We start from the raw sequence: 18,109 nt of genomic DNA, 5'->3' as shown, positions 1-18,109 counted from the left end.
TAAAATTCCCTTCGCATCCCCATAGGTGATATGTGTCTTCTTCAACCTCAGGTCCTCTACCAGTTTGAGGGTTCAGCACAGTATCTTAGCTATTCCTAACAAATAGGACAGAGTGTTCTGATGTCATTCCTAGAATCTGTTGGAGCCACTCTACCAGCTTACGAGTCACAGCCCCGAGTTCTCTTATGACCACTAGGACCACTTTGGCCTTCACTCTTTACATCTTCTCTAGTTCTTCTTTCAGGCCCTGGTACTCCAGTTTCTCATACTCCTTCCTTCTGATGTTGCTGTCACTTAGCACCGCTATATCTATCACCACCCCTGTCTTCTGGTCCTTGTCTTCCCCTACAGTGTCGGGGTGATTGGCCAATACCTGATTGTCCATCTGCATCTGGAAGTCCCACAGGATCTTAGCCCTGTTATTCTCCACAACCTTCTGTGGAATCTCCCAGTTGGACTTGGGCTGAACCTATGTGTTGGACTGTCTCAGAAGCCTTCTTACATGGTCTGCACCTTGACTCCTGTCTGGTGTGGTAGATCCCTGCCTCTATGGATCTGATGCTTAGTGCTTGCTCTTGTGCTGCCATTATCAGTGCCTCAGTGGTAGGATTTACAAAATGTCAGCCAACTCCACTATTTGTTAATGGTACATCCCATGCAGGGTCTTGGCTTCCCATGGTACTTCTTCCACTTGATCTTCCTTGCATGTCTGTTGCTGGCTGTATATATTTTGACAGGGGCCTGGGCATGGTGGTTGATGGCATCAATATTTCATAGAAACTATTGCAGTACAATGTATTTTATAACCCAATGGAGAATGTTTTGTTACAGTGAGAATAAAGGACATTCTAATTTAGCATTTTGGAGAGAAGGGAGGGCCAGTGCTCCATTCCATACTTTACTTGCAGCAGGTGGGTAGTCCAGTCCTGGTCTTCTGGCTCTCACAGGTAGTTAATCGCCTGTTGACAATGAGCAGCAGGAGGCTGCTAAAAACTATTCTTTGGAAGGGATTTATTGGGGGGGATACAAGCAGCGAGTAAGACTGCAGTTCTCTCCACAGGAGTCTACAGAACTATTCATTAAGAAGAGAAGGTCTATGCTACATTTTGTTTTGTTGGCATTGGGTGAGATGACATGAAAGCAGGGATCCATCCTGCCTTGTAGCAACAGTTCAGGCTGGTGGTGGTTTGGGGGACATTTTCTTGGCACACTTTGGGCCCCTTAGTACCAACTGAGTATTGTTTAAACGTGACAGCCTAGCTGAGTATTTTTGCTGACCATGTCCATCCCTTTATGACCACAGTGTATCAATCTTCTGATGGCTACTTCCAGCAGGATAATGCACCATGTCACAAAGCTCACATCATCTTAAACTGGTTTCTTGAGCACGACAATGAGTTCACTGTACTCCAATGATCTCCACAGTCACCAGATCTCAATCCAACAGAGCACCTTTGAGATGCGGTGGAACGGGAGATTGGCATCATGGATGTGCAGCCGACAAATCTGCAGCAGCTGTGTGATGCCATCATGTCCATATGGGCCAAAATCTCTAAGGAATGTTTCCAGCATCTTGTAGAAAGTATGCCATGAAGAATGAAGGCAGTTCTGAAGGCAAAAGGGGGTCCAACCCGGTTCTAGCAAGGTGTACCTAATAAAGTGGCCAGTGAGTGTATGTATACAATTATATTTTATATATATTTATAGATAATTTACCATATATGATTACTTTTGGGGTCTCTATCTTTTCTCTTTTGATGACCATCCACTTTGCACATGTTACATTGGATTAATAAATAATGTATTCTGCAGACATGAATTTTCTCAGTGTGTTTCCTTCAGTAAGGAGATGAACCTACCTCCTGTGTGTTTTTACATGTTGAAGCTCAGCAAGAACGCCAGGAGTTGCTTCCGATCTGGATATGGATTGTGGTGATATCGCAGTTTGTATTATACAGTTCCTTCTTATGCTTATACACCATGTATAAACATTTTTACACAAAGTTACACACAAGGACACAGGCTTACATATTTATATGCATTCATACATACATTCTGCTTAGGCATGCACAAAAACATATAGAACATAGGGACACAAGAATATTCACTCTGACATTCATTCATAAACTTTAACACAGAGACATGTTCATATGAATAAATGCATCCGCTCACAAACACTTATATACTTTCTACCCCAGCAAAGCCCAAGTAGGAAAAAACTTGTTTTCACATTTTTGTCATTTGACTTCTTGTGTGGTCACAACATACGTGATGTTTCCGGTGCTGTTTCTACCATCCTTTATGCTTCCCAGTTATTCCACATTGGTTATCAAAGGCAGGAGGTAAAGTTTTTCATTTGAATGCATATTTTTTATATTTGCTCAGCTATATTGCATCCAAACACAATACATTTATTCTGCTTTTGATGACCACACAAATAATGTTGTTATCCCTACAAAGTATGTCTAATATAATACTTGGTTAATTAATATGGTTAATACAGAAACAGTACCTTAGACTATGCAAATATGAGAAGAAAACTCCATATTTTGTTTACACAGCTCACTCCAGAAATATTTCTTGTTTTATGCTCCACTTCATTACATGTTCATTTTTGAAAAGGTGTTAAAGAGTTAAGGTATTTTATAAAAAAAATACTTCGCCAACAGCAATATTCGGTGCAAAGCACATATTTTTATTAACAATAATTTAGAGAGCCGGAAAATATTGATATGATTATAGCCCGCGGCACTAAGAAAAGGATCATAATGAGGGGCTGATAATCAGAGAAAATAGTGTGTGTAGCTTTGACTAATGAGTATAAGCATCCATGTACATTATTCATAGACCCTGCGATTAAAGACAACTCTAAAATGTAACACAAGGTTTTCTGCACATATCTGCATTTCAAATAAATCCTTACAAATGGTGCACTAATTCTTAAGCAACCGTCGTTTCCAAACAGCAACACACAAGAAAATATGAATATTAAAATAGTTCATGCTGAGATATTAATTAAAATATATTTAAAATATTGAGTGTATAAACCTGAGATTTTATTTTTAAAATGTAAGGAATACAATTTAGCCAATTATTGAATACATTGCCATAATGACAATTAGAAATATTACCAATGGTAGGATTTGTTAGAGACACTTTTTTTTTTGTGGAATTAGAGAATAGAGAGAAAGAATGAAGCCCACGTGCTCAGAATGGGCCTTAGTGGGCCGTTGACTGTGTGCCGAGCAGGGATAGGTCCTGACGGCATTTTTTGAATGTGGGGGGAGGGGTTAACGGTGGGCTATTTAGGGGTTTGGCGCCAATGGAGCAGTCTCCATTTTGGCTCACCTGACACTCACTGTTTGTCCCACCCTCCCTCCCTATTCCTTTTGTGTGTGTGTTCTTCTGGTGTGTGTTTGTTGTCACGGTCGTGCGTTAGCTTACCAGGTATCTAGGGGGTTAATGCTGATGGGAGAGCATTGGTTTTGGGAGGTTTCCTGGTAGGTGGAACTGGGAACCTCAGGTTTGGGTTTGGGCATCTCGGTATGTCCTTCCCTGTGTGGTTCCTGGATAACCTGGTAAGCTTGGGATGGTTTACATTAAATGGTTAATGTTGAATTATGTTAATTTATGTTATTTATTGTTCTGTGTGTTGGTCATTGTCCTGTTAACGCACCTATTTTTGGTTTTAGGTCTGCGTGGCAATGGCCTGCATTTAAATAAATTTCGGCTGTGGCCTTTTACACCCAAAATCTATGGTTGTCGTGTCTTTATTGGGGGGATGGTTGGTTGGTTCTTGCAGGGGGCCTAGCCCGGGAGTCGAGGCTACTACAGTCATGTATAACTATTTTTTATTTAACTATGTAATTATTTAGAACTTATAGTCAAACTAACTATTTTCTGTTTCTAAACGATAAATACGGTAAATATAATGCTATCTTGAATCTTCATGCTACTTGTTTTTATAAACTACTCCTAAATTAAAGCCTTTTGGGCAACAGTTGTTGCCTTAAAACAGTGAATTTTAAGTGTTTTATGTTTACAAAAAGAGTGAACATAGAAAGGGTAAGCAGGCAGCATCTTCCAAGTTGATTGTTGGACCTCAGAAGCAACTTTAAGATTTCAGGGCGCCATTTAGCTCCAGCAACATTATCCTTTGCAAATTACCTCTCGCTATTTCTTCACAGGTTTCCTCCTATTAGTGGCTAGCTATTCATCTATGTGGCTTGCCCCACTTCCTCATCCAGGCAACTCCTAATTCCAGGCTTGTATATGGACAAGGAGTGAGACAGCCTCTGGGGCAAAATTAGCTGTTCTTGTAAAGATACAACAAATTCACACTGGGGGCGATAAGATTTCCTGCAACTACACATTAGCCAATGAACTTTCAATTCCATAAAGCGAGACTTTGGGATATTTCATATGTAAATATCACTAACAGATTAAAAGCATAAATTGGTGCCCTTTATGAAAATGTAAATAAATTGTGGTGTCAAGAAATTTTACAGATTTCATATCACCCAATGGATTCCTTTAATGTGTTAGTATGTTAATTTTACATTAACTTAAATTTCTATAACTTGCCGCGTGAAGTATTTAAATATGCATTTCAGAATCCAGCAGACCCAAAGCACTGTTTCATATACCATAAAGAGCCCTTGGGTCCAATAACATTTGCTGCCTCTGTGTGACCTTTGTAGAAATTTTCTGGAAACATAATTAAATCATCGAATGTTTGAAAATCTGTACTCGGTAGCAAAAGATTAAATAAACAATCATCTCAAGCACTGTTACCTTTTCTTTTACATATGTAGTTAGAGACGGTGCTTTTGTCTGACTTAATAATGCAATTGGTGACAAGTTTGCATTATATGTCTTTACACAAAACGGCTTTGTTTTGAAGATCTCCGACACAAGGTCACACCATATACTTCAGCAAGATTCTCACATCTCATTTTGATCAAGTTGATGCGCTTTACGAAAAAAACAATTTACACCAAGATGTACCATCTTAATGTTGAATTATTTTATTCATAGTCCATTCCAGCAGTCGCAAGGCTGAGAAGCTTTTCTAACTTATAGCCAACTTGAGAGAGAGATGTGTATTTTGTGCAATAATCATATTTGTACTTCAGTGGCATAAAGTGTATTAACATAAAAATGTCTTTATGCAATCATTCCTGAGAACACGGAATCTATGAATAGTGCCACCACAATAACCTAGTTCTAAATCTATGTTATTATTATTGTAATGAGGAGAATTTGATGGTATTTATTCAAACGTCTTTCTACTCGGGGTAATGCATTGTTTAGTCTCTAGCAAAAGGGTTTTACAGCTATATTGAATCAGGAAAGCAGGGGCTCTTGACGTTGAAGAGTTGATATAATCAAATTGTTTATAGATGATAACAAAAAATGATAGATTGTTTTTTAAAAAAATCATTACGCTTCGTTAATTTGGCAGACATCTTCAATTGTTCTTTCCTGTCCATGGTTATACTTCAATCAGTTATTTTATTTGGAAATTAAAACACTGCATGGCTTTGAATTTGGAAAGCCCTAATCTTCCCAATCAAAACAATTTGTAATTATACCTTACGTCTACCGCGGATGAAAGTGAAATATCTTTGATAGATTGATATAGTTTTTGATACTATGTTCTTACTGAAAGGAACCAAAAAAAACAAAACAAAAATAGTTTTATCATTCCTTTTAACCCTATCAACATACAACACTATATACGACATAAGAGAAGACTAGCAGCAACATGGTGGATCTTTATCAAATCTGTGTCTTTGTCTCCCACCTCCCACCTCCAACACTTAGAATTAAGGCAAAGACCTTATGAGCCAACCCATGTGAATTGCAGAGTGTTCTGTTGCACCTCTGACTGGAGTCAGATGCACTTTCACACAATGGGGAAATCTTGTGAGCTAACAGATGCTCAGTTGAAGGGGTACCTGGGGTGCTCTCCTCGATCCAGGCTCTCCAGGCAGCTACCCGTATCACCTGGTACTTAGACTGGCCCAGAGTAGTATTAAGCTAACAATACATGTAACATGATAAAGAAAAATAAAAGCAATCAAAGAATCTTACACATGTCCCTCTCAGGGCCATCTTTAACGCCTGGCAAAAAGGGGCAGCTTCCCCTTGCCCTATCATTCCTGGGAGGGCCATGGCAGCTGCCCCTTGAGCTCACCGCAACCGTGTTCACAGGGCTCGCCACTCTAGGGGTCCCGGGCCACCCCCGCGATCACTTCCACACCGACTTGTTGCTTACCTCTGCGTTGCTCGCACTACACAGGCAACGTCATATGCATCCAATCTGGGTGCTAGGCAGGTCCTGTGGATGCGATCTGGGTGTTAGGGCTGGCCTTTTTTGGGTAATATATTTTTATTGGGTTTTTACAATTACAGCAGGAGGTGGGGGGAAGGGTAGAGGGGAAGTACAATACACCAAAAGAGAGAAGGGAAAGGAAAACGTGAGTCCCGATGCAGCGGGACTGGCAGAACAGTGGCGGAACTACCGGGGTCGCAGGGGTCGCGACTGCGACCGGGCCCTGGAGTTCTGCCAGTCAGGGGGGCCCAAGGGGTGCCGAGCGGTTGCTCGGCACCTCTCGGGCCCCCCTGACTGACAGAAATCAAGGACTCCTCCACTCCCCGCCGCTGCCGCCGCCGCCGCCGCCTGCCTCAGCGCTGCCCAGAGTGCAGTGTTGGGAGCGTGAGGCGTTTGTCTCGGGTGCCGGCGCTTCACGGTGAGCGCCGGCACCCGATACAAACGCCTCACGTTCCCAACACAGGAGTCAGTAAGTGACCTACAAAGGGGAGTAGGGAGGGAGTGGGTAGATCGTGAGAAGGGGGTAGGGAGGGAGTGGGTAGATCGTGAGAAGGGGGTAGGGAGGGAGAGGGTAGATCGTGAGAAAGGGGGGTAGGGAGGGAGAGGGTAGATGGTGAGAAGGGGGGTAGGGAGGGAGAGGGTAGATGGTGAGAAGGGGGGTAGGGAGGGAGAGGGTAGATCATGAGAAGGGGGGTAGGGAGGGAGAGGGGAGATAGTGAGAAAGGGATAGATGGGTTGGGGGGGCCCCTTAACAGATTCTCGCACCGGGGCCCTGAGGTTTCTAGTTACGCCCCTGTGGCAGAATATTATACATCCACAGAAGAGATCACAGGAAGTACAAAAAAATACAAATACAAAACTACAGTAGTACATACTTGCATCCGTAATCAAAGTACAACCATTAACTGGGAGCAGTGTGGAATGATCTGACCAGCATAATTGACATCACAAGCGAGGAACAGAAAAGGCAAGACAAGGGGCAACGGAAAGAGTAAAGGAAACAGAGAAACGGGGCAGGATGGAGCAATGGTAGGGAGGGAAGAGAGAGAGGAGAAGAAAGAAAGAAAGAAAAAAGGGGGGCAGGAAAGCCTCTTCAACAGCACCCCAAGCGCCATGCCCACACCTAGAGTCCCAGCATGGACCGAGCATCAGGGCTCGCGATATACTCCATCCAATAGTACCACATTCTACTGTATTTCTCACTCTGATCATCAGAGGACATAGTTAGTTCCTCCAGTGTTCTTATGCTTTCCATTTTCAAGACCCACTCCTTGAAGGAAGGAGGTAAGGGGTCCTTCCAATGAAGGGGTATTAAAGCTTTTGCAGCATTTAAAAGATGAGGCACCACCGACTCAGGGCTGGCCTTTTTTAGTGTGTGTGACATGTGACCTATGTCCACAATTTAGGGTTTTCATGCATTGTTTATTTGAGCTATACCATCAATTTATTTATGTTTTGTATGTGTTATTCATTTGATCTATACCTGTAATGCTGTGTTTTCATCTGTTTATTTGATCTATACCTGAACTACATGAGGGAGAAAAAAAGGGGTGGCACAGTAAAAGAGGGGATAAAGGAACTCTCGGGTGATGACGCGGGAAAAAGCACCCCAGGGGTGGTCTGAACAGAGGCCTGAACAACTAAGACCAGCCCTGGTTAGGACTTGCACATCCGTTTCAGTTCACCCACACCATTCTATGTGAGAAAGTCTCACCCGGAGTCACACTTGGGATTTATTTTGGTGTTGGGGTAGAGGGTGTTATTGTATGCCAAGGAGTGGGAAAGGGGGCCCAAGCAAATGCTTGCCCAGGGTTCAATCAATCTTAAAGGCGGCCCTGGTCCCTCTCTTCATCCGTCCTTGCTAGTGTTGGGAATAATGCACAAAGTAGTGTCTGGCCCCTGTGCCCAGACTAAATAATAAGTCAACAAATACCAAGTGCAAATTAAAAGATATATTTATTTTTCATGTACTGCATTAATTACATAGCCCTTAATATTTTGCAATATATTCTGCAGTAGTGCCATCCATCTTTAATATGTTTTGTGTGGTTTCTCTTGTACAGGTAATAAAATGAATAATGACCAAGCTGAGACTAATGGAACGCTGTGCAAACAGCAGGATGCTGGGAAACTGTAAAGTTACATTGCTATAATGAGATTCTGAACCTTAAACAGTGATACACTATCAGAGGTCACCAACAAACTTAAAAAAGTAACTCTTAATTGGTCATAGACTACACAGGTTATTTCCTACCAAGGGAGATTGAAGCTCAGCTAGTCATCCTCTGAGAGCATTATCTCACCTTTTACATTTTGGCAAATGGTTCATCATAAAGCAGCAGTATCTCCTCTGAGGTTTACTTCCCGGCATTGATGTTTCAATGTTAAGTAGACTGCCTTTATTTCTTATTCCAATCTGACTGCATCTGGTTTCTTCAGTAAAAGGAAAATGTATCTAATGTATGCAATGCTCGATATCACCCGGGTGTACAAAACTTGTAGGGAAATGAGCATTACTGTTTGAAAATCAAATAAAAAAAACACAATGAGGACTGTATGTAGAAAATTGGCAAGCTGATAGACCGTGTATACTGTATATACGTGTTAGAAGCTAAAGGATGACATACTTGGAAAGGATAGTAAAGGAGCAAAGGGCACTTATGAAGTCCTGAAACACTGAACCATAAGGATGGTGATGAGGACATAAAGCATCAAGATGATCCTTTTGGATATTACAGTATATCAAACATTTTTTTTGCACTGGTAAAGCTATCAGGCTATGTGAACACTGCTCTGTACACCTACACAGCTTAAGTGCGTGATCATGCAATCAATGTCAGTGCTGACACCACAGAATTACTGATTGGAGGGGTAAAGACCCAGGAGGGCCCTGTCTGTTCACCCCACTCCGTTGGGTGATCACACACATTATGGAATCCAGGGCTGCACAGCATTGCTTATAAAGCACTGTACATATAGCTGTGACATTCTGCCCTGGTTTCCTGGCTCCTGTATTGTGCTTTCAGGTTTTTGGACTGTTCCTAGTTCAGCCTCTAGTGGCCGCTCTGCCTCTGTGTCTGCTCTCCTCCTGTTGTTGCCACCTGGCCTCGTTACCTGCTGCGATGCAGTATAAAGGCTTCCTGCAAACTGGGCCTTGGCATTGCAGTAATAGGACTGTTTTGCCCTGGCCCTGTTCCTGAATTGTTCCTGGCTTCCTTTGTACCTGATCCTGTATTGTTCCTGCCTTCAGTCCTGCCAGTGGGCTTCCTGTCATGTGCCCTGCCTGAGGGCTTCCAGCCCTGTGTCCTGCCTGAGATCTTTCAGCAGCATGTCCAGTCGTGTGCTCTGCCAGTGAGCTTCCAGTCGTGTGCTCTGCCAGTGAGCTTCCAGTCGTGTGCCCTGCTGGTGGGCTTCTATTTCAGCATCAGCCTTGCCAGTTCCAGTCCTGCTCTTTTGTCTGCTGTGTGCCTGTCTACCTTGCACCATGAATTGCAGTGTAGAAATAGACAACACCAACCCTGCACCGACGCCCCTCGCTAACCTGCTTACCCAGTGTGTGACAAGAGCAATAAGAATGACAAGAGGGAGAAACAAAGCTTTTCTTTGTTCCAACAAAAGAAAACATAATAAAAACTGCAACAAAAAATATTTTAGGATGCCCTATTGTCATAGAAGCCCCGGCGGAAGTGTCAGGTAGCAGCAGAGGTTGTCTGCGGGCATCGCGCAGACATTAACAGGCTGCCAGAGAGGAGGATCCAGGTCTCTTCAGCACTGTGCGATATGCGTAGACAGCCTCCACTGCTGCTGGCCGGTACTTCCATTGGGGCTTCTATGGTGGAGCACCTGAAGGTCATGTGACGCTGGGCTCATAGAAGCCCCGGCTCATAGAAGCCGCAGCGGACGGTGTCTGCCCGCATTGTGCAGACGCCAACCGGCTGCCAGAGAGGAGGATCCAGGCGCCTGCAGCTCTGCGGGGGATCTGGATCTTAGTCTTATAGTCAGACCTCTATTTGAGGTCTGATTATAAGACGAGGGGTACTTTTCAGAGCATTTGCTCTCAAAAAAACCTTGTCTTATAATATAGCAAATACTGTATAAAAGGTGTTTTTTTTGCATTCGTTTTTATCAAGAGGATATAGACAATTGTAGGGTTATTTTAGGTGAATTACATTTTTTGCTGTGATCTACTAGATTTTAAATCTGAGTTTTGTATATTTGTGGTTAAGCATTTAGCACTATTAACTTAACTATGATAGGGAGTTAAATCACTTGCTAGTTATAACTTAGTTAGAGTATGTTTCTTTTTTATTTAGTCAGGATTCTGGATAGATCTTTTTATCGGACCACATTTCACTGTTTGACTCAAGTCAAGTAAATTTTTAGATGTTTGCCCAGAATGTTTACAAATAAAATTTTGTGTTAAAAACATGTCAAATAAGTCAAATAAAAAAGTTCAAAAATGTTAACATAATCATCTCTGTTTTATAAATAAAAAGGCTTTTTGTTCTCTGCCACACTTCATGATTACTTTCAACAATATATAGTATGTTTAAAATATTAACCCCTTCAGTCCCCTATGGACATACCGGTACGTCCATAAAATGCATCTCAAGTAACTCCTATGGATGTACCAGTACGTCCCGACCTTCTTGCAGCAGCAGGGACACATCCCTGCCACTATACGGGAGATCATGCTGTCATTTGACAGCCTGGGCTCCCCTCTCTCAGAAGAAGCCATCGATGGCTTTCTGCTTTGTGATCGCCTGTAACAGCTGCCGACGCAAACGCCAGAAAACTGTTACAGGTTTAAATGCCCAATCGCGCGATCGGGCATTCTCTTCTGAGTCGCGTCACTTCTGACGTCGCCCGGAAGGTCATTGGAGGATAGGATATCCCCTGCAGGGTCTGTCTATACTCTGATGGGATATTCGATCACTCCGATGAGGCACTGATCACAGACACTGTGATCTCTATGCAAGTCTGTGGGTACTTGCATGCAGATCACGGTGTGATCGTTGTAAAACATGGCTTCTCACTCTCCCCACATGCTGAAACAGGAATAAAAAAAAAGTGTTAACAATAATAAAATTACTAAAATAATACAATAAAAAATAATTAAAAATAAACAAGAAAGTGAGCTAAGTTATGTCATTGTGACATCACTGGCATTAATAACATGTTCAAGAGGTCCCAAAGAGGACTGTAACGTCCACCGTTTGCCTTTATAAACCTGCCCAGCCCTTCAGTCTGGGTCTTGACATTGACGTTATAGGACTGCCTGTTTGGTTCCTGCTTTGGTTCCTGCTTTAGTTCCTGCTTTGGTTCCTGCTTTGGTTCCTGCTTTGGTTCCTGATCTGTTCCTGCGTTGCGGCCAGCACCCCACAAGTGGACTCCCAAGCTGAGTACCCTGCAAGTGGGATTACCTGTCGTGTGTGTGCCCCATCCAGAGGGCTTTCTGCCGTGTGTACCCCATCCAGAGGGCTTCCTGCCGTGTGTGCCCCATCCAGAGGGCTTCCAGCCAAGAGACTTTCCTTGTTTATATGTTGTACCATCATCTGCAATACAACTATTATCAGCATCTTCTGTCTGTGATTTATTTCCTGCACCTGTCTGTAACAACCCCAAGCCATCATGCATCGCGGGGTACAGACAGAGCCCCTCGTATCCCCTGCACCTGGGCTCGTATTAGACCTGCTCACCTGGTCCGTGACAAGGACCTCTAACCATACTATTTAAAAAAAAAAAAATACAAAAAGTTATAAAAAAGAAAAAACCCTTACATCCCATTGCCCTAACACAACATCTAAAAGGTATAATTGTTTAATATAGAGTTGCATTCCCATCATACCTAATGTAAAATTTCTACGGCTTTGTAAAGAATAATGTACACCTTATATTATGTTCCCTATAAGTGCTGGGAAAGTATGGGAATTCTATATAAATGAGGTATTTCTGAAATCAGGACAGGGATTTTCCATCACTTTACCTAATATTTTAAGGATTCAGCGGGGAAAATATATATATAAAAAAAACTTGAGGTACCAAAAACCCCTGGGCCCGAAGGGGATAAACATGTATTGTCATTATTATTATTGTTGTTGTTATTATATATATGTATATACGCTGGGTTATAATGTAGCTCTTTTGTGCTCAGACATTTTATTTCTTGAAAAAATTACTAAATTTAAAGTGTCCAAGCCTATGACAACCAATCTCAGCCCCTGCCACTGTCCTGTCTTTTGTAATGAAACTAAATTTATACAAAGACTCATTTTTCTTGCGTGTGAACCTTGGCCCCTATTCCTTATTCTGTGTGATCCTGGGCCATCTGTTCCCTAGCTGATTCTTCCTTTCCCAGATAAATGTCATTGCACAAGGAATCTGATAGTCTAAGCAAGCTTACTTAGATTACTAACATTATATTGAAAAACAGATTAAGTCCCTATTATTTAGGTGCAAGAAAGATGTTTTAATTATACTCTCTGTCAGCCCCAAAGGCTTGTTGATGCATTATCATAAAGCCCATCCCCTTCTTCCATTTTACCAACATCTTATCTGTATGTTTCGTATCTAACAGTCTTATTGTTCTTCTCTTCAGTTCGATGTCCTCTATTAATGCATTCTAGTAACATTTATTTAGTTGACATGGCCCTTCTATCTATATCATTCTGCCTCTTTCATGCCTTCTTCTCACTATTTTGGTCTGTCCCCAAAAGTGTCCCATTTATACTACCCATACACCACTTTTTCTCATACTCTCACTCATAACAACTTGTCTCTAAACCATCACTGAAAAATGAATACCTTACTAAGGTTTTGTCATGTTTTCCAATGTCATGCTTGTCCAGGTTTTTTTTTTGTCCTAAATGATTAACCTTACATTTCCTTTGTTTAAGTCCATCTGGACTTTCCAACCTAGTTTACTGTTTTGTCATAAATTAACTTCAGAAGAAACATCCTACTTTAATATATAGGCTTTATAAAAAATGCATTGTTAATATTAGTATGCCGTACAATACACAAGTGTAAAAAAATACATTATTTTTTTGCAATTAGTGGCATACAAAAATCTAGCATATGTACCTGAAAAAATTGCCCTGTAGAACAGATTTATAATCTGAGATAAAATGTATGTGACTTTATTGCCTTATTTTGATTGTTTTGTATGTAGATCCCAATCAGTAAATGTAATAATCTAGTTAAAGAAAAAAAACAAGTTCCAAGAATAAGTATTTTAGCAAATGTAAAAATGTGAGATCTATTTCAATTATGTTCATAATTCATATAAATACATCGATATTTGATGGCATATTACTAGAATGAATACCAAGTGAAGTCAAATTATCTTATTCAATTTTTAAAATATTTCTTTTATGTAAGATCTACTAGCATTAGCTATTGTCTTGGTGCAGACCACAACATGATTGTCAGATAAAAGCATTCAGATGCAGTGCAATAGTCAGCATATTCATTAAGCAGGTACTCACTAAGAAGGAGCATCTTTCATTTGTACAAGAGGCTGTCAGACCCAGCTCTAAAAAAATGTTTAATGTTTTTATATTTTACTATCACCTAAATACCTAAAAATCAATAATTTGCTTTCTTTTCAAGATAATTCTAAATTTGATAGAACTCACACAATCACCTACAATGACGACTTCCCTTTCAGATAAAGGTTTAACCCCTTAAGACAACTGGTTGCCACAATGCATTGTGAGCCAGTACATGTACAGGCTTTGTCATGAAGGGGTTAAAGTAACACTAACAAATTGCCTTTGTCTAATGGACACCACTTTAAAATCACAATAGCGTGCATATATACTATCATAAAAATACATAAACTACCAATATAAACAAAATGCTACTATTTCTAGTTTGTATATTGAAGGATAAGTTATACCTAATGAGGACAGCTTTTTGCAATACAAACTATTCGCTCTGATTAGAATGCAGGGTAATGAGACAAGCAAATCTCATGAGGATAAATATAATTCCATATCTGAAAAAGAGAATAGATCTGTTTTGCTTTCACTAAAGTGTAAATGTACATATACATTTTTTGTTGTTCTGATTTTGCAGTCATAACTACCAATGCAATGATAAGTGCGAGTAATATTACCATCAATGGAATGATGCATGACCACAACATCAAACCTCAGTCAAGACTATCATATATTTGGAAATATGTTACCATATTGAGTGTTTCAACAGCACATGGAACTACAGCATTGTAATTTACACCAATGGCTAGACCGACTATTGGTGAGAATTAGTTTATTAAGTGATGATTTTTGTCAAACAAATTGACAGGTTTCACTTACGGGAACTCACTATTTAATTTTATTGCCATATTGTTAGGGTTCTGGGAGGATTTTTATCGCAATCTGTAAGTCTTCAATATAAACTTGGTAAACAACAATTAGAGATATGTGTGTGGATGATTTACATTTAAATGGATTAAGAGGGATCTGGGATAGATAAGGTATAATCATACTAATTAATTTAATGGTCAGTCAGTTCCCATTAAGGCTGACCAAAACTCAAGGCTAGCTGGCAAAGAAATAAAACATGGTTTGTATCAACCATAGTTCAAGAAGTGCAAGAAGACAGCAATGGTCACAGTTGCAATATATCTATATCTATATATATATATATATATCTATATCTATATCTATATATATATATATATAGATAGATAGATAGATAGATAGATAGATAGATAGATAGATAGATATCTCTATTTATTTAATTTATATGCCACTATCCACTGGATTTTTTGTTAAATCACATCAATTAGCACTCTGCTCAATGAGCAGCAGGTGGTAAACCGAGACCTGCCCATTGTACAGCGCTATGGAATTTGATGGCGCTATATAAAACAATAATTAATAATAATAATAATACTATAATGATTGTGGGAATAAAGGATAATAGGTAACAACATCATTAATTATTATCGTATTTGCTCGATTATATGACAAGGTTTTTTCCAGAGCAAATGCTCTGAAAAATACCCCTCATCTTATAATCGGCGTCATCTTATAATCAGACCTCAAATAGGTCTAACTATGAGACTAAGATCCAGATCCCCCGTAGCGATGCAGGGGACCTGGATCCTCCTGTGTTATGCCCCCCCCAACTTACCAGTGTTTCTGAGTCCCCGGTGCGTAGTCCGGGCAGCGTGTAGAGCTCTACGCGATTCGTGTAGACAACTTCCGCTGCAGCCAGGAGCTGCATCCATCGCGCAGACTTTCCCCGGCTGTCAGAGATCAGAGTTCCCCGCACCGGGGCGGCCGGGGAACTCCGACAGCCAGGGAAGGTCTGCGCGATGGACATAGACAACCCCCGCTGCTAACCGCATCTCCTCCCGGCTGCAGTGGAAGTTGTCTACATGAATCGCGTAGAGCTCTACATGCTACCCGGACTACGCACCGGGGACTCAGAAGCACCGGTAAGTTTCGAGGAGGGAGGGGGAGGGAGTGTTAAATGGGGGGCATAAGGCATTTCTGGAGGCAGAGTGTTCTATTAAATGCCTTTTGACCCCCTATGTGCCACTCTACCTCCAGAAATGCCTTTTAACCCACAAGGCATATCATGGGACACAGTGGCATATAGGGGGTATAAGGCATTTCTGGGGCAGAGTGGCAAGCCTGGGGGCAGATGTGCATAACTGGGGGGGGCAGGTTGAAAAAAAAGGAAATAAAAACAAAATATTTTTCTCAATCACAGTTTTTTTAAAAAAAATGTTCACATCGTTTACATGAATTAACATTTAATGGTGAAACTTTTTTCCTATAGGGTCGTCTTATATTCAGAATTTTTCCTTTTTTCATAAATTAATATTCAGATTTTGGGGGGTCGTCTTATAATCGAGCAAATACGGTATTATGAATTATTTTATTATTATTATTATTAACTAAGACAAACTCATAATTTATGTAAAGTTCATTGTATTGTAGAATGTAGTAAGCGGGACATACTTTGCATTAACTAGTTTAAGTATAACCAGTAACTATACTGTAATTTCAAGTATTGCAAATTGTGATGGTCTGTTTAGCGGTTACTGGAGTGGAAAGCATTTAATTATTATTTTTTTAAATTTGTTGCAGCTGCTGGTCCACAAAACACACACAAAACATCAACTATTTTTTGATACAGGTGATTCATTGCTATGTATACTGTGAGAAACAGGTGCTTAAAATGGAAGCTTTCGTCTGGGATTACCAAACTACCTCTAGGATAAAAAAAACACCTCTTAAACCAAGTCTGCTTCCCTTGAGGCCTGGATTTTGTAATCCCTGTCCTAAATTCTGTGTCAGCGTTGTACGTGGGTTAGGGTTGCCACCTTTCTTGCAAAAAATACTGGCCATGCTAATTTGCATAATTAATTATATATGTGTGGCATCACAGAAACATAATGTGCACCTAACCCCCCAAATATTTCCTGTCACAGAAACATAATGTTCACCTACCTTCCCCCCCAAAAAAATATTTCCTGTCACAGAAACATAATGTACACCTACCCCCCCAATATTTCCTGTGACAGAAACATAATGTGTACCTACCTTCCCTTCCCCCCAATATTTCCTGTGACAGAAACATAATGTGCATCTACCTTCCCTTACCCCCAATATTTCCTGTGACAGAAACATAATGTGCACCTACCTTCCCTTACCCCCAATATTTCCTGTGACAGAAACATAATGTGCACCTATCTTCCCCCCCAAAAAAATATTTCCTGTCACAGAAACATAATGTACACCTACCTTAGTTTACTTATCAGTGCAGGCAGGAGTAGGGACATAAGGCTGAGTCCACAGGCAGCGAGCTTGCACAGGGCGGCCGTTCTGCGGATGCTGCCAGACTCCAGAGTGCTGGGGGAAGTGACGTCATGAAATTAAACATCATTTCCCCCAGCGCTCAGCCTCCGCCAATCACGCCGTTGCGGCACGTAGCGCTGCGCTAAAGACAGAGCGGCAGGAGGGGGTGCTCCCCCTCCTGCCAATCACCCTGCCGGTCTGCCATTCAAAAAATACCAGCCATTGCATTGCCAGTATTTTTAATATACCAATACCGGCAGGGTGCTCTAAATACCGGCTGTGGGTGCGTGTTGGCATGACCTTAATATAGGTCCAAGCAGTCATGGCCACCATATTGGCAAATACTATCAACAGGTTCCACTTCTATTTGAGGTAAAACCAAACAAAACCTGCTTTTTTAATGCAATGGGGACCTGCCACATCAGCTGTTAGGGCAGCAAAATATTGTGAAACAATCTAACCCATTAAACATTGTGATCTTCTAGAAAACATGGATGTCATGGGAGAAAAAGGGGTTAAGTAAGGTTAAAAGTATGTAGAAGATAATTAATCTAAATAAGTAATAGGCATTTAATAAGATGATTTATATATTGTTTTGAAACAAAATGGCATATTCACAAAATACTAAAATAAGTCTTTGCCTCATGAAAACTACAAGAAAAATCTACTTTATTTCCACCCAAATCATAGCTTTAAAAAAGTATTTTTCTAACCATTACAGGTGTTTGTGTAATAGCTATGTGTAGTACATTTGTAATGATTTCTGCACCCCTGAGGGTACTTGGAAATAATGGGCACTGGTTTTAGGTGTTTGCAGCTGTAAATTTAGCCAAAAGGAAAAAATCACTGCTGGATATTATTTTTCGCTTATATAAAATTTGGTTGAAAGTCGCTCACACTTCTCAGCAGGCACTCTCCAAAGGGAAGACATTCAGATTCTGTAGTCTTGCGA

The sequence above is a fragment of the Spea bombifrons genome, chromosome 5, assembly GCF_027358695.1.
Source record: "Spea bombifrons isolate aSpeBom1 chromosome 5, aSpeBom1.2.pri, whole genome shotgun sequence".
In the NCBI taxonomy this organism is placed as follows: Eukaryota; Metazoa; Chordata; class Amphibia; order Anura; family Pelobatidae; genus Spea; species Spea bombifrons.
The sequence above is the reverse complement of the archived record's forward strand: the minus strand, read 5'-3'. Positions refer to the sequence as shown.